The sequence below is a fragment of the Xiphophorus couchianus genome, chromosome 12, assembly GCF_001444195.1.
Source record: "Xiphophorus couchianus chromosome 12, X_couchianus-1.0, whole genome shotgun sequence".
Taxonomy (NCBI): Eukaryota; Metazoa; Chordata; class Actinopteri; order Cyprinodontiformes; family Poeciliidae; genus Xiphophorus; species Xiphophorus couchianus.
The window spans coordinates 8,779,616-8,795,512 of NC_040239.1; the positions used below are offsets into that span (position 1 = coordinate 8,779,616).

The 15,897-nt window shown below is 38.5% G+C and overlaps 1 protein-coding gene and 1 long non-coding RNA gene across 3 annotated transcripts in view; one reads left to right on the top strand and one right to left on the bottom strand.

The window, feature by feature from the left end:
- Positions 1–943: 943 nt before the first annotated feature.
- On the bottom strand, positions 944–2,145 carry LOC114154926 (uncharacterized). Its single transcript, XR_003597651.1, has 4 exons — positions 1,990–2,145; positions 1,634–1,858; positions 1,444–1,550; positions 944–1,357 (listed from the first exon to the last, which is right to left on the bottom strand). It is a non-coding gene; the product is annotated as an uncharacterized LOC114154926 (long non-coding RNA).
- Positions 2,146–5,526: 3,381 nt separating this feature from the next.
- The window catches only part of slc20a2 (solute carrier family 20 member 2), a 56,929-nt gene continuing 46,558 nt past the window's right edge, over positions 5,527–15,897 (top strand). The window contains exon 1 of one of the 2 annotated variants that reach the window (XM_028032681.1): positions 5,527–5,857. The gene's annotated coding sequence lies outside the window, so the exon portion shown is untranslated. The remainder of the gene's footprint in view (positions 5,858–15,897) is intronic. The other variant, XM_028032677.1, reaches the window with a different exon arrangement.

Genomic DNA, 15,897 nt, shown 5'->3' on the forward strand with positions numbered 1-15,897 from the left:
TTGTGAGGATTTGGTTTTTTTGTGTGTCAATTTAGTTCCTGTGTTGTCTCTTTGCCCTTGATTGCTCCCAGCTGTGTCTCGTGTTCACTGATTACCCCTTGTGTATTTAATCCCACCTGTGTTCACTGCTCCTTGTTGGATCCTGGTCCTATCTGTTGTTGGCTAGTTCTGTTCCAGTTACTACTAGTGTTTGAGTTCCTTGCCTAAATGCTCACCTGTGCTGACTGGACTTTTTGTACTCTTTGTTATCACCATTAAAACCATCATTTACTCTGCAACCTGATTCCACCGCATCCACCCTCATCATCACCAAAACCACAAATCATGACAAAGATAAAGCTATCTATCTGTAGGTATACATGTATGTGGAAAGAGAGAGCATAGAAGACATTAAGGTTATATAAATTGACTTGTAAACAGACAATGTTCCACATTACATAGAAAATAAGTAATCCTAGTCAAGTACACATTTTTGTTGAAAACAGCACTTTGAGATCAAACACACCACATGAAACAACATCTTGCTGGATGGCATGTTGGACTGTTTCACATTTCCACCTTGATACTTTCATCCCTTCTCATAAATGCACTTGGCGAGAGGATAAAATGTTAAATTAACATTCTAGTGAACCAATTATTCCATTTTCGATAATAAAACATTTTTTCTTGTTTTACTCATCTTGTTGCCTCCAATGGTGACTTTATTAATAATTCTCACAATTACCTTGAATTTTTCTGGATCAATCTAAGAAAGAAAAGACATAGACAAGTAGAAAATGAATTACAACACTTTATTAACCACAAACATAAAATGTCCAAACATTACTGAAGTGGCCATTGTTTGCCAAACCAAACATAAAATGACAGTTCCATCAAGCCACTATAAGGCACTGGGGTCAAGTTTTCTGTACGCAGGCAAAAGAAGATTCATTGTCCAAACTTGTTGATTGTTCTGGATGATTTATTTTCCTATTTCAGCAAACAATTACAGAGTTCAAACTTTCCTTTGTTCTCATGCTACCTCTCTTGCTCTGTTAAAAAACCATAGGCCCCAAACCCAAATGCCTGCTGGTCCTTTACCAGGCCCCTACACTTATAGAAAGTGGACTGACCCACCTTACTTCCTGTCTGACTCAGAAAGAATAAATAAGAAAATTAATAAAACAAAAGATAAATAGAATCAACAATTATTAACCTGTAAATTTACTCTGTAAATAATACAAAAAATAGAAATTTAAGAATAAACTAACAAAATTCAAATGGATAAAGAAATAAAGAATAAATAGCTCCAACAATTACTGTGTCCAGAAACTCGTCCCAAGTTTCTGGTTTGGACCCCACAAGTTTGCACAGAGATCTGAAAAGAAATATTTTAATATTAACATTATAATATGATTAAAACTTGTGAAATTGGGACTCTAATTGTAGATGAGCAACAGTCACCATTGGATAGTGCCGTTCATTCTTTCTACCAAACCGTTTGTCTGTGGATGGTACGGTGTGCAGAGACTCGTTTCAATCCCAAGTTTTTCACAGACGTTCTTGTTTATCTGTCACAACCGTAAAAATTCATAAGTCAAAGAACTGCATGTCATATTTGAAAAACAGAAATGTTGATGAAATAAAACTTTACCGAATTCACAAACTCTGTGCCTTGATCAGAGTTTTTGGTACCTCAAATTGAAAGAAATTTAAGTATTAGTTTTGTGACCTCTTCTGCTGTTTATGAGGTAATCGGGTATGCCTGTGTCCATTTGGTGTAATAGTCAGTCATCACGCAGATGTAATGATTTCTACTTTCGGTGGTTTTCACTTTCCCTATTAGGTCCATTCCAAAAAGCTCAAACGGTTGTGAAACCTATATAAAAAGAGAGGAAAAAACATATACAATAACAGATTGGATTTAAACATTTCATTTAGTGTTATGCTATGGTTGTCAAAGTAGAGTAACAGAGAATATTCCTTTAATTGTTTTGTTAAGACCAATACCTTTATTGGGGTGTGCTCAACGGAGTCCTTTATTTATGTCCTGCAGACTGGCAAACAGCACACTCTGACACCTGCAAAGGTGATAGCATTTGCAAATATATATGTATATACACACACACATCGTATTTTTCAGACTATAAGCCGCTACTTTTTTCCCCACGCTTTGAATCATGCGGCTTATAGCCCGGTAGATTTTTCTTCAACCACCAGGGGGCTCTTTAGCAGGAAGTGAATCGTTGGAAGTCAAAATTGGAAATCAAAGAAGAAAGCGCTAATTTTTATTTAGAACAAGCACATGCTAGCAGCAGGCACGATGGAGAAATTTCTTCAAACTCAGTAGAAGAAATAGGTGTACGGAGCCTCGTGCCGGAAGAAAAACGGCGAGTGACTGAGGGTCATTGGGCGTAACCGAAACCCTGTAAATTCTAGACACTAACAGGTACCATAGAATTGCACAAAAATCGGTGAGGGACGACGGAGTCCCTGCTCGAAATTCCGTGAAAGAGGTGTACGGAGCCTCGTGCCGGAAGCTCGTTGAAAGGCTGTTTACATCGTTTTAAACTGTGTGATTGTGAGCGTGAGTGGGAATAAAAATACCAATAGGTATTTCGTTCTGTATAACACAGTACAAGTGTAACCGGTAAACCTTTTATGGATGCAAAAGCAAGAACCCCCCACTTGATGACTTTGTGTTTCTGCGTTTGATATGATGTAAAGCACTTAGAAATGCCTTGCTGCTGAAATGTGCTATACAAATAAAATTTGATTGATTGATTGATACCCCTCATCATAGAAAGAACACGAAGAAAAAGATGCCGCTTTTAAGGTGAAGGCTATGGATCGGGTAGTACAGGAGGGATATAGAGCCGCTGCACGTAAACTAGGGAGTCCATGGTTCGGTGTTGGAGATGCAGGGCTGCGTCCTTAATAGCAGAAAAACCTAAAGCGGAGGAGAAAACACTTACTTTTGAACAGAGTTAGACGTAAATAATAAGTCTGTTCAATATGTTGTTGAAAAATATTCCACCAAAAATCACACTTGTTAATTCCTATTCGTATATGATTCATATCAATAGGACAATAGACAGGGAATGCAGATATTGGCAGCTAATAAATAGGCTTTGCTGAAAAATGCATCCCCCTTCTAACATGGAGAAATAAAGAGTTAAGAGTGAAATAACAATTTTTACATAATCACATTTGTTCTTTGAACTGCTGGTACGAGTTTCATATCAACAGGATAATATTTGGGGAAAATAGATAGGGCATGCAGCTATCAGCAAACTAAGAATTTCCTATGCCAAAAATGCATCCCCTTCCTAACTTTGAGAAATAAAGAGTTAAGAGGAATTTCGCCATTTCCACAAAATCATACTTGTTCTCTGAGCTACTGGTATAACTTTCATATCAACAGGACAATTAACAGGGGATGCAGATATTGGCAGGCTCAGAAATTAAAATGCATCCCCTCCTAAATTAATAGACGAGACAGTTAAGGCTGATATAACATTTTCTACATAATCTACCTCTGTTTTGTCATGCGTTAAACTATTATGGTGTAGCTTAACGCAAGAAAGAAGAGACTCCCACTCGAACAATGGACCTTACCAGAGGGGCCGCTTTTCATTGGCTGATGCCCATTCATCGTGGTCACGTGCGTGGCCATCTCATAAACACACGCTTCCCATTAGCTAAGTACAGCATAATGGCAGAACTGATACAACTTCTACACCTTGAAGCCTGTCTGCTACACAGTCTTACGTTAGCTAAGCAGATCAATATCCAATGTGTCTGTATCTGACATACACTAAAGATTTTATTTGAGCAGAAGAGGCTTTGGACTAAACTGTTACTCATGTTAGCCACGTTAGCACCAAGTACAGCTAGTCAATCAACCATCGCTGTGTTCAGGGAAGCGCTGATTAATAATTGAGAAATAAATATCAAGCCTGGAAACTTGATATCGTAATGGATTGAATGTTATGTTTTTAACCTAATCTTTGCTCGTCTTTCGGGGCGCAGGCGGTTGCTACGGTAACAGGTGTGCTTAAACTACAAAGAGATAGAGAGAGTAACAAGGTGAGTGGTTTTGAGTTGATCACCTGTTCGGATTATTTTACCTTTGTTTCCCTTTGCTGTGGCGCATTACAGCCGCTGTAGTTTCTAAACGTTGGACTAATTACCTTGATCGTTTGTGAGTGAACGTCATTCACAACAAACATCAAATAGAACAAATATATTTCATACACAACAAATGGCTTCTACCGTGGTAATTATGTGAAATTAAATTAATTATATCCCAACTTCAGAAGATTTGCCTTTACCTTTACAGAGCTCTTTGGTTCCTCCTATCAGTCTGTAGCTTCTCATATTGAGGTCATCAAACCAAATGTCAGATCTACCATAACTGACTGACACCTGCTGGCCTCAGGTTTGCAACCAGCTTGTGACTGAGAAACCAGTAACCTCCTCCCAGATGATGACATGAACTTGTTAGTTCCTCTAGCCATTGTAGTAGCTGATATATTGTGAAAATCCGGTAGAAACTATGCCCTAATCTAGTCATGTTTACATAGAAACAACGCACCTGGATGCTTTGTTTGTGAGACTTGCGGTCACGTGGGTCGGTTGTGGGCGGAGCTTGGTGAGGTCCATAGTGATGTCGAGACATGGTTGTGGTTGTAAATTTTCTTTACCTTCCTTTTTTTCTGAAAATACAAACAACATTCATAAATCCGACGTGCGTCACACTATGGCTACTATGTTCTACTGAGGTTACAACACAGAAACTTAGGACCCAAGGCTGCCCTAAGTGCCTGTTAAAAACTGATCCCTTTCTAAATTCATTTCACTCTCAGCCGGAATAGTTACCATGTATGAATGTTCAGCTTAACATGGACAATGAAACACAGTGCTTTATAATAACAAAACAAAATATTCATAGGAAAGAGAATAGAATCATATTTTAATGCAAGGGTGGAGTTCCTTGATCTAAAGTCCCCAGCAACTGGTCCCCCACACTATGACCCAAACATTACTGTTGTCTTGGTGAAAGTGCACGAAAGGTCCGTCTGGGAAGGACGCATGGTCGGGACATCCATACAGAAACATCCATCTGTACAAAGGTAAGTTGATGGGTTAATTGCCTCCAAAGTCTCCAGAAGTGGATCTTTATTTCCCTCCATCTTTACATTTCTCAATGTTTCAAGAAAAGAATAAGCCAGACTACACGCGTGGGTGCAATGGAACAAAATGACTTCACAGTGCAAAAAAATAAATAAACACAGTGAATGGGTATTCACATGGATCTATCACTGATTTACAGCAGTGTTAGTAGAAATCTATTAAGAGATTAATATGTCTTCAGGTTATAATAAAATGTGCATTCCGGGAAAATGTAGATCTACTCAACATTTTTAAAAACCTATGTCTTGCAGATATTAAAATATTTCATCCCACTATATGCTGTCTCCGTGCAATGACCAGATTGACTTTCTCTCCCTTCCTGCCTCTCTATATGCTCCCCCTGCCCGCCCTCCTTCATCTCAAATCTGACATCCAGAGTAGCGCTGAAACGGACGGACGGCTCTTCCCCCTCCTCCCGCAAACGCCCGGATGAGAGCAGTAGCAGCAGGCGACATTCAGGGCACCATGGTCGCATGATTTGGCCGAGTCGAGAGGGTAATCAACCGGGGTCGGACTGGAGCGACAGAACCGTCAGCCACTGCTGGAATCTTGACATTTTCGACGCAGCCGACGTAGACGCTGTTCTGGGAAAACACACGCAGAAGACAGACAGGCGTGGAGAAGTAGGAGGCGGATAGGGAACGGTGGGACATTTCTCCGCTTGCGGTTTCCTATTTCGTTGGTAAGTACATTTTGTTTATCATTAGAGAACCCCGCTGACCATGTGGATTTGTCCTTTCGGTGGGATTTCTGTCGCGGTTAGCGGTTCTTCTTGTGTGCTTGGCATCTGTGTGGGCTACATTCTAGGAAGAAAACGGGCCTGCTGAGTGTGAATACAGCATTTAAATGCACAAATATTTAAATTAGCTGGCCACAATAACCACAGTGACATATTGCATTTCTCTGTTGCTTATTCTAACTCCTCGCCATTTTTGCACGTTTAAGATAAAATAAGTGTCAATCTTTCATCTCTATATGATTTTAGTGAAAAATGTTTCCAGATATGAGTGAATGGAGCTGCACGTGTGTTGACTCTACAGCTGACAATAGCACCAAGTCATTTTCCTTAATTTATAGCCTGACCGCTGTACTTTAACGATTAAGAGAAGCTGCAAATTCCAACTAAAGACGAAACTAGGCATCCAAGAGATGCATTCACCTCCTATCAAGTCAATTAGTTGTTTATCACTCGAGTTTATTTTCCTCTGTTGAGCTTTTCAGAGTAATCTTTGTTCTGAGCATGCGCACTAAGTGACGCCGATGTCTCCCCATTGCCCAATAATAGTAGTGACATAAGAAAAGATTGTTTAAGTGCCAGAAATGCTTGAGGAGACTTTCCCTTGATCTTTCTATCTCCCAAACCCGGTCTGTTTCTGCTTCAGTGTTTTAATAATGTCAGTTTGAATTGTTTTCAGGAGTTACAACTGCACAGACAAACGGGACATTGTATGCAGTATAACAAGTTTGTCATTACTGCATTGCGTCTCATTATTTCTATGGCTATTTTCTTCCAAGTATATCTACACCCACAGTAGAGGGTTGCGTGAAGAATAGGCACGGGCCAGTTACCTATATCAAGGTATATAGATTTTTTTATTTCATTTTTAATTTTATTGAAATTGTTGGTTCTAAAATAGCTAAAATTATCTATGATGCTATTGCTGTGGTTTAAACTCATTTTAGTGTGCCAGAGGAAGAACCACAATTTATTTTAGTTGAGTGTTTTTGTGAATTGTGGAGACAAACAAGTCAGAAAATGATTGCATATAATTTAATTTTGTTATGTATTATTGTGTGGAGAGTTTGTATTACAACCTGATTCCATTTGTATTGGTTGTAATTACTCTACTGGCCAGTTGACGCTAATAAAGTATGTTAGGGTCATACTTTGTTATGACCCTAACATAACTTTGTTATGTTTGGTTATTTTGGTTTCATCAAACCAAAATAACCGAGCAACCTTCTGGCAGTAAATGTTACATACTGAAGTTGCATAGCTGTATCGGCTTGCACTAGACTTTAATCACACTATTAAAAGTTACTTTAAATGATCACTTGTCTTGGCTTGTATGAACTTATAAACATAATTGCTACACCACAATTATGTTGTTGTGTAGAGAAAGGTGCATCAACTGAAAACATCAGGTACAAAATTGCAAAAACTAAATGACCAGTGCCTTTTGGCTGCATTGACTCAAAACACCAATTTGTGTTTGATGTTAAATACGCAGACACATATTGGATGCAGCGTTCTGTCCATTTTTGTGTGTTCAATTTGTGCAAGTTAGTCATTTGGAATCTTCCAGATGCATACCCAAACCCAACAAACGAAGCAATACCACCAATAATCATGGGGACAGTGTGGTGCAGGATAAAAATACTAAAAAAGGATAAAGATGTTGATGAAGACAGCGTTAGCAATGGTGGAACCTCTCCATTTGCAGGCTATAATGTAATAAATTGGAAAGACAGCCCTCCACCCCATGTTTGCTAATGTCTGAAACTTTTCTGTAAATTTGTAAGCTAACTGAAGGCTGCTCTCTAGTGAGTATATTATGAAACAGCAATACAAAGTTAAAAAACAAAGCGTGAGGCTAGTGACACTTGACAGCATTGGCAACAAGCGGCTCTATTTACGTGTGAGAAAGGAGGATAATGAGCTTTAAGGGGCTACACAGTTATTACTTGAGGTTTGAGTTGAAAGTTGATTTACAGATTTACATACACCCTTTACACAGTCTGGAAACCTTTTGATTCAAAAAGACGTGTCTGCATGAGTATGGAAAAATATGTTTTCCAGACGTTTTTATTATTGATTTCCTACAAGGTAAAATTCTGAAGCCAGAGAATGTGTTCCAACTATCAAGGGACCATGCTTTAAGTGATGGTGGACCAGCTCTATACCTTTGTGGAGTTGCTGAGAGACTCAGAGGAGTTGTCCAATTTACATGGGTTTTGTAGATTTGCAAATGGCTTGTGACCATGCCTGCTTAAGAGTTTTTTTTTGTCAGTGGTGTGACTGGAGGCTTGAGATGCAATAAGGCTGAGGTGTCAAACTCCAGTCTTCAATGACCACTGGCCTGCATGGTTTTTTAGATGTGCCACTAGTTCAACACACCACAATCAATTTTACTTATGTAGACAAGTTCTTCAGAGTCCTGATGGCCTAATTATTTGATTCAGGTGTGTTGCAGCAGAGGCACATCTAAATGTTGCAGACTCTGGCTCTCAAAACCTGGAGTTTAACACCTATGCACAGCAGGAGCTGTGTCTGCACTCAGTAAAAAGTTGTTCTTGTTGTGGGTGTGGGCTGGGTTCTACTTGGGCTGTTTGTGGTGATCTTGCATAAGATCATTAAGGTGTAGTCACGTAGGAAAGGGTCTCAGGTTTGGGAACATCAGGGTTTTGTTTTTGCTTTTTTCAAATAATGTAGGTTTTGTTGTAATCTTCCAGCTGTGACTTTCAATGCCTACTGGAGTGGTTCCAAGTCTGAGTTCATGGTTCTCAACAGAAAAACGTTGTTTGTACTTCTAGGTTGAGGGTCAATCCAGGCTTGAATGAGGTGCGATCTCCCAGAATAGGCTAGAGAAGGAATCCCAAGATTTCCCTCGTTGACCTGTAACCCTTATCTGCAGGTGCAAACCCACCACACTGATATTGGAACTGACATTGACAAACTGGACTATTATAAGTTCCTGGGTGTCACCTCAGAAATTAACTGGATTGGAGCCACAACACTGATGCTCTTTAAAGGATGGGTCAGAGCAGACCTTCACTGCTAAGAAGATTGAAATCTTTTGGAGAACTTTTTTGAATCGGGTACCATCAGCCATCAGTTTCAGCGTAGTTTGTTAGAGAAGCAGCTTATCTACGACTGGGAGGAAGCGGATAAATTAGCTCATCAGGAAGGCCAGCTCTGTCCCGGGAAGCCCTCTCAGTCCAGTTCAGGTCCCACCCCATGCATTAAGCTGTTGCAGAACAGGAGAGCTCCTTCAGTGACAGACTGCTGTATCTGTGGAGTACAAAAGACAAGTATTGCAGATGCTTGGCTTGTAAATTTGACTTTATTGTACAGTCAATTCATTAAAAATGGGCCAAAATGGACTTGAAATGCTTAAAATTGGAATGAAAGAAAAATAAGTAAATTAATCACCTTTCAAAATACTCTTTGAAATAGAGAGGAGTAAATCAAATGTATTCCTCAGTATAACAGTATTTTCATCTGCTGATCATTTTACATTATTTGTTGCACAGTAAACATTTATAAAACTACAAAAGAGCTTTAGAAATCATATGATGGTACTTGGTTTAGATGCTACTATCATGTGTTTTACAAGCTATTTCCATATTTCATAACACTGATAAGTATGATAAATATATCTTGAGTTATCTTCTACTTGCATACTGTGGATCGGATAGCAGCCAGAATGAGGTTTCATGGGTTAATTATTGATTAGACTACAGCGATAAGAAAGTATGTGAAAGAAGAAGGTTTGGTTCTGCTTTGGCTTTATGTTATTTTTTTTCAGTTATTTATTCCTCATGAAAAGCTTTTCTTATAAATATGAGCATCAGTTGTTTGACACAGCCAAACCTCCCCGCTGGGAGTGCCTAGCACTAATTGCTGTATCTTGGCTCGTTTTAAAAGCTGTAAGACAGATATGGACCTGCAATATGATAAGGTAGTTAAATTAATGACTTCCTTCTTTTTACATGCTAGGCATAAACATAGGAGTGGACTGTCTGGAGTTTTGTTGACACGTTTCTTAGGAACATGTTGCTGGCCCCTCCTTCTACCATCCCAACAGTGTTTGACAACATACCAACACATTTTTGGACCATGCTAATGTAATCTTACCATTTGTACCCTTTTTTAATCAAAGCAAGGACAAACAGGAAAGTGAAACTGGTTTCTGTCTCCATACATTCTTGTTTATGGCTTTAAATGTTTTACTTCCTCCAAGCATGCTTGCCTGGGTTTCACATGAATTGTGCATGGATTTAAAATCAAAATATAGCTCTCGCATGTGGACAGTTGGATGCTTTGGTTTTTAGGAATCAGGATTTCCTTCTGTTTCGGGCGACAGATTTAGCCATGTTCAAACATGAATACGACTGTTGGCGTACGGCCTTTCATTGAAAGTCTCTAGAACTTCGGCTATTATCTTGGGGAATTAAGGCGGGTTCAGAAGACGCATACTTTGACTGTACTTTGACCTGCCTTTTGTGAGTATAATCCTTTTGGAAAAGAAAAAGGAAGGAGTGATTCACTCTAAATAGCTGGTTCTGCGTAACAGTGTTCAGCCACAACATGGTCAAAGGGGGCAATGCTATCCATAAAACCAAAAACCTCATCACAAACGCAGAACTGCATGTTTTATGTGAAGAAAACATGGGTATCTGGCGCTTGTGTCATGCAGGGTTTTTTGAACTTGGGTGTCAAAAGAAGTTGGTGTTTACATGTACAGAAGTGGTATTGCTCTATTTTCATATTCAACAGAATGTTAAAGAGAAAGGAGACTGATTTTCATGGGGGTATTCTTTCTCAGTACACATGTTATTAGGAAGTCTTATTTTCTAAGAACTGTGAGCTATTAATGAGTCACCACTTTATTTCAGATCAGTGTCAAATTCACCTTAAGGCTTTTGCCCACAGCAGGTGTCCTTCATATGGGGAATAGGAGCAGGTCACACTACATTACTTTCTAGTCTTACTCTATGCACGATGTGTTTCTCTAAAAGGATATTTATTTGTTTCTTTCAAGATATGCCATGGCTAAGGTTAATAAAGTATGATACATATTTACTTTTCTGTCCTGCTTTAAACATCCAGGCCTTTCGCCAGTGGTCACTCTGGACCAGTCACCAATCCATCACAGGGAGACACACAAGAGAGACATCAATGAAGTTGAAGTCCAGATCTAAATCTAGTTTAGAACCTGTTTCCAGCCCTAAAAAAATGAACTATAACTGTTTTGTGAGGAATAATTGGCAAAAGCTTCAGTTCATAGATGTGCGAAACTTCACATATCCCAAGCTTTTTTTTTGGCATCATATACTAGTAGGAGCCGAGTGTATTTTTAAATGAGCAAATGAGCTCTATAAATGTCAGATTGTATAACTATAAAATATTTTGACCCTGAGAACTAAGGAGAGGAGTAAGGAGAAAAAAACAGAAGCATTGTAAATGCTCTTTGGTTCGGTTTCCATGATGGCGTGGCTCCATGCAGGCTGGCCCTTCTGCCAGTGGGTGTGTCAGAGTCTGTGGGTGGCAGGGCAGTTGGCACTGGGATCAGGAGAGTCGCAGTCGGAGAACAGTCTGCCTCTCTGATCAGCCCACCTCACCCTGAGAGCACAATGACTCGGTTATGTCGGAGCCCTGTTTTGCTATGGCAGTGTCACATGAGTGTGGATCTTCATGCTGCGTGTGTGTATTGTTGTGCTTGTATTAATTATGCTAATCCATGCAGTAAAAAAAGCCTGGTTAGAATAATTGATCATGTGGTGCAAATATTATGCCAATATTGCTGGTTAAAAATTAAGATATTAAGTATTTAAAATGCACCTTGTGTGTTTGAACAAACAGCTAGTTCTGTAATGAGGGAACAGAAAGGCTCTTATTTAATGTGAGTCACGTTTCAAGGGTCAGAGTAACAAAAAGTGAAGGGGGGGAAAAACAATAAAAAAATCATTTAAGATTTTAATTGGAGCAAATGTCACCATAAACTCTGATTCTTTTGCCAAATTCGTATTGTTTGGATGTAAAGGCTTCTAGTGAGCTCTTGTTCAGTACCAAGCATAATGAAAATGTTTGCTAGCTGAAGTAATTGTTATGGTTTTGTTTTTACATAGCCTTGCACTGTCTTAGAAACAAACCTCAATCACCCTGTGATTTGCTGCTACAAAGTCGGCCTTCTATCACCTGAAGAACATTTCCAGGATTAAAGGACTAATGTCTCAGCCAGATCTAGAGAAACTCATCCATGCATTCATCTTCGGCCATATTGATTATTGCAACAGCGTCTTCACAGGTCTGTCCAACAAATCAATCAAACAGCTGCAGCTGATCCAGAATGCTGCAGCTCGCGTTCTCACTAAAACCAGGAAGATAGAGCACATAACAGCAGTTTTAAAGTCCCTACACTGGCTCCCTGTAGCTCAAAGAATAGATTTTAAAATACTGTTGTTAGCTTAGCACCACGATACATTAAAGATCTGCTGTTGTTGCATCAACCTTCCAGACCTCTCAGGTCTTCCGGTTCTGGTCTGCTCTGCATCCCCAGAACCAGAACCAAACAAAGAGAAGCAGCTTTCAGCATCTATGCACCACAAATTTGGAACAAACTTCCAGAAAACTGTAAAACAGCTGAAACACTGACTTCTTTTAAATCTCGACTAAAACCCCACCTGTTTAGAATTGTATTTGAAATGTAATCAATTACAAATTTTTTGATGGAACTTGACTTAATGCTGTGTTTTGATTGTTGATTCTATCTTGCATTGTGTTTCTGTGTTTGTAATGATGCAAAGCACTTTGAAATGCCTTGCTGCTAAAAATGTGCTATATAAATAAAAATTGATTTGATTTGATTTTGATTTGACATTTCCTGAGTTATTGATTGTGGTATCTTTAACATTCTTCTAAAAATGTTGGCATTTACAGCGAGAACTCTTTTTGTAATTAAATTATGTTCTTGGCCATTTGCTGCCTGTTAGTTCTCCTGCTCTCAATGCAGCGAGGAGATTCTTGTCTAACCTTTTAATGAGGGATAACTGAAGGAATGTTTTTTGTAGCTGCTTCAAAGACACAAAATATGATATATTTCTCAAATTCTGATCTTTACTTAATTTTGGCAAGAGCAGAAATACACCATACTTTATATCAATAACGTAATTGATACTTTCATGGCATTTTATTGGTTGTTGCTTTGATAATGCACTGTTTTTTTTTCCCTTTGCCACTTCAAACCTTTGTAGTATTAGTCATTTCGTCTCTGACTTTTTTGAGGGGTAAAAATGACACCATCTGCAGCTGAAATATTGACATATGCCCAGGGATGTTTCATTCCGCCTTGACAGCTCTTGATTTAAAATAATTTTCAGTTAACAGACTAAAATGTGGATCAGAATCAAAAGAAATGGAAATAGGATCTAACTGAGCATTTTCTGAAAATGGTATACAATTAAATTAATTTATGCTATTAGTGTTTTCATTAGATTTGATTGATTCTCTCCATACTGCATGTAATTACTTGTTCACAAAGAATTAAACAGTATGTAGATCCAAAATGGTTTGCTTGCAGGCATAAATAAAAGTAGGAAGGAATGAAATGTCAATGGAACAGCCACTTTGGCAAATATATCATTAAAATGCCACACAGGTGATGCCTGAAATATATCCGTGGGTCCTTTGTGCTTGCAATACAATTTTATTGTGAAAACTGCAATTAAATATATTGTACAGCTCTACACAATTACTAACCTAGACCTCACACAATTACTCTAAAAATACTTAACTGCAAATTTTTTAAAAAGTATGAAATGTGTGAGTGGGAGAGAGGTGGAATTGGCTCGATCTGCTGTGTTTCTGACCCCTTTTCTGCACTCCACTTGGCCCCTGAGAGCTTTTTTTGTGGTCTTACTGGTAACCTTCTGTGTATCACTGCACTGTCACAGAGCATCTCTTGTTTGGGCGCAGGCCTCGTGTTAACTATGCTAATAACGAGGCTTACTGCTAAATTGTGAGGCATTGTGGTTTTGTTCCTAAAGGTAGAATAGATGCCATGGATGTCATTATCATTTTCCTTTTCTTCTTCCTCATGTTCAGTCATAGGTCTGCTTTTGGAGCCTCTCAACTTTAGTGAGTCAAAACCTTGCTTCTAATGCCTGAGGTCAGTGAGGTTTAGAAAAATGTTTGGTGGCAAAGTGTTTCAGAAGATGCAGACAATAGCATGGAAAATCTGCTCTTAAAATAGCAAACCATTCTGTGTTTGTGCTGTTAGTAATTTGTCCAATGCTTACAAATTACCACCATTTTGAAGAATGTTCTCAGCTACTCAAGAGACAAAGACTGTGGTGTTGATGATGTTGTGGCCTTTTTGTATTTTATGGTGAGAATGGGTGGACGGGGCAGTAGTCCATGTAAGGATGAGCAGCTGGCTGACTGGTCACTGCACTCGCTCATGTGACAATGCTATTTCTAGCCAATTCATTCCTTCTCCTGTCTGCCTTTAGCAACAAGAGTGAGTGGTGGAAATGTGACACCTCAGAGGAGTGAGCCTGGTTGGTGCGGGCATTTGTCAGTGACCAGCGGTCTCTGTCTTTTTTTTCATAACATTACCTTATGTGATTAGATCTAACTGGTTTCAGCAGACAATTGCATTTCAGTCATTCTGTTTTGAATAAAACAGAAATGAAATGACGCTATTCACTGACAGCGTTTGCTTTCCTCATTGTTGTCATAATGGGTCCATTATTTGTTAGACAGTATTTGCCCATTTTTTTGGTAGTCACATGGAAAAAAAGCAGGCGCACTGCTAAATTAAATGGATCATTAAACCTAGTTGTGAAGTCAAGATATCAATTAAGCACTCAGTGATGAAGCGTCAATTATTTTTTATATTTTTTTGTCTGTAGATTTGAAACACTGTATCTTTATAGACTACCATCCAGAGCAGTTCTTAATAAGTACTTTTTATGCTATCTTTATCCAGCTAGAGATGGTTACAAGTTGCATCTCTTCAGAAAAGCAGTCCAAGAATGTGCATTTATTTACTGATTAATTTGTTTGGTTTTGTGGAAGTTTTGAACAGCTGATTTCAATTACTGCCAATTCAGTTTAGTCTATTTGATGATATAAGAAAATATAGGAATTCTTTGGATTATTTGTTTTCCATCCTACTTCATTTGTTGGTAATTATTCATATTAGTAGATGAGTCCATACCACTTTGCGAGCCGTTTCTGCTGTACAGTAATTTATTTATTTATTTATTATTTTAAAAGAGACATTGATTATGGCAGTTGGCATTTATGACAACAGTCTTTATGCATATTTTCTTGAGATTCCAGGTCTGTACCATAACTCAGCTTTCCAAAAAGCTGACAACTATTCCAGAGCCAACATCGTTTTATCCACAAAGTCTTGCTCTTGCTCACTTTTTTGCAGCCTGACATACTTTGATGTGTCTTTTGAAAAAGGTTTCTTGTTAAACGGCTTCTGGCATCTTTGTGTTTCAACTTATTTTATTTTCAACAATTTGCTTATACCAAATTTGATTAACTTTGACACAGTTTTGCTAAGAAACAGCATTTGCAGCAAAGAGTGGCGTTAGTGTGACCTGGTAGCACTTGCCGTGAGGTGTTTATTTATTAGATTTTTCTTTTTTTATGTTTATTGTTTTGACTGTCTGTTCACCAAAGCAAGCTTAAATTGGCTGATTCCCATCACCAGCTGATTTCCTTGTTTAACTGTATTCAAAATGTATTTATAAAAGGTTTAGGCTAAGTTGTACTGCTAGTAAAAGTTCATGTAAATCATTTCCTCACAAAAAAACGCTTGGACAAATAAAACATAAACTAAGCGGTTAATTTTACCCAACTTGAGATGTCATTCTGTTGTGAAATATTATTGTGACCCAACAAAAATGTTGACCACCAATTCAAAATAAAGCTATTATGATAAGCAGATATGAAAATATTCAAGAACAACAAAACTTAGGCCT